The following is a 1,766-nucleotide window of genomic DNA, read 5'->3' on the forward strand; positions in this document are numbered from 1 at the left end:
CCGAGAACTTGACTTTCCCTGACACTTGGCTCTCTCTCCCCGGTTTCTAGACCCAGCCATTGTGGTTGACAGGTGAGTACTGACCTTGGAGGGACTTGGCCTGGATTCGTGAAGAAAGGGCTTAGGGGCTTATTGGGATCTGAGAATTCAGAGCCCAGCACAAAATGCGGGACTCTCTCAACTGGGGCACAGGAAATGAGGATGGTAATGGCCACGGGTGCTGAGAGGCACATCGAGGACGAGTCCGTGTAATCGAGGTGAGCGGGCAGGGTTTTAGGCGTGGTCTCCACTTTTCCTTCACCGAGGTGCTGCAGCGCGGGTCCCTCTAAGCGTCTTTGCATCCCCTCTCGGTAGCGTGGCAAAGCACGCGACGTCCGGGAGAAGAGGGTGCCTCTGAGCCACTCGTGTTGAACACGGAGACACATGAATGTCCCAGAAATGGCTCTTCGCATCTCCTTCCAATAGCCAGAGCTGACAATCGGTATTTGGGGGATCCCTAGGCTTCAAGGAAGGCCCTGGAAATTAGCCCTTAGTGATGATGACGTTATTGAATAATGAGAGGAGGGCTGAGGCAGAGAGGAACCTGGAGGGCAATGTCCTGTACTGCCAGGGGAAGGGACATCAGGCGCTCCTGGTTACCCTTCCATTTTCCGTCCCCTCCACAGGAGACGCCGATGTGGGTGGGGTGGGTGGGTGGCCCTGACAAGTGCTGAGTCCAGAGGCGCAAGCAGGTGCTCTGAGAAGTCGCCAGAGGAAAAGGAGGTTCACTGACCTCCGCACTCGCTGTGCGGTGAGCCGGGAAGAGCCCGGGAGCCTTCAGTTCCCATCTGGGCCTCCCGGTCTGGTCTGGGAAACAGGCGTAGGAGCCGCGGCCCCCCCAGGGTCGGCGGTGGTGGGGCCAGCGCGATGCGGCCTCTGGGGGTCCATGTGGACTGTAACTTGCCCACCCGACAGTGAGGGCGCCGCGTTATCACGGCAGGTGCCTCTGCGCGGAGCCGCCCGGGCCGGGGAGACTCCTGTGTTCACGGAGCCGGGGGCTGAAGCGACATGGCCGGGTGTGCGGAGGAAACTGGCCTTTGCGAGGCTTTAAGACGAAAGGACGAGCGAGGCCCCCGTGCCCTTGAGCTGGCTCAGGCGACGGCCGCAGAAAGCAGGGTGCGGAGCGAGCCGAGGACGCGGGGCTTGGGGGCCGCGCGCCGCAGGGTTTGGCGGACGGAGGCCTCGCACCCGGGACCCCCTGCTCGTCCGCCGTTTGGGCCCAGGGCAGCCGATGGCGGCTCAGCGTCAAGCTGGGCGGGATCTGGGAGGGGACCGCGTGCCGGCGGAGCTGCCGGCAGCGTCGTTGTCCCCTGCAGTTCTGGGGCGCGTGCTGGAGGGCCGGGCCCATTCCTGGGCCAAAGCGGCCCCACGGCGCTGTGACCCCAGCATTCCCTGGACGCGGTCCCCAGGCGCAGCCCCTCGTCCCGTCCGGCTTCCCGCCTGCAGCACCAGCTGCGCCCCATCCCTGGCTTAGGGCCCTGGGGCCACATGCGACAGGGAACAGAGGCGTGGGGAGGTGGGAAAGGGGTGTCTGCCCACCCGGGCCGGACCCTTAGACTCCCGTGGGCCGAGCGGTGTGCGTGCGCGGGAGGCGACACTGCAGTGTCTGGTGGCGGTGGCGCGGGCGGGGCGGCAGCTGCTCCGTGTCCCGGTGGCTCCGGGACAGCTGGCCGCCCCCGCACCCCGCCTTCCGCCCCCGGCCCCTGGGCGGGAAGCGCGCTCGCTCG

The sequence above is a fragment of the Pteropus vampyrus genome, unplaced genomic scaffold (assembly GCF_000151845.1).
Source record: "Pteropus vampyrus isolate Shadow unplaced genomic scaffold, Pvam_2.0 Scaffold361, whole genome shotgun sequence".
NCBI classification, from domain to species: Eukaryota; Metazoa; Chordata; class Mammalia; order Chiroptera; family Pteropodidae; genus Pteropus; species Pteropus vampyrus.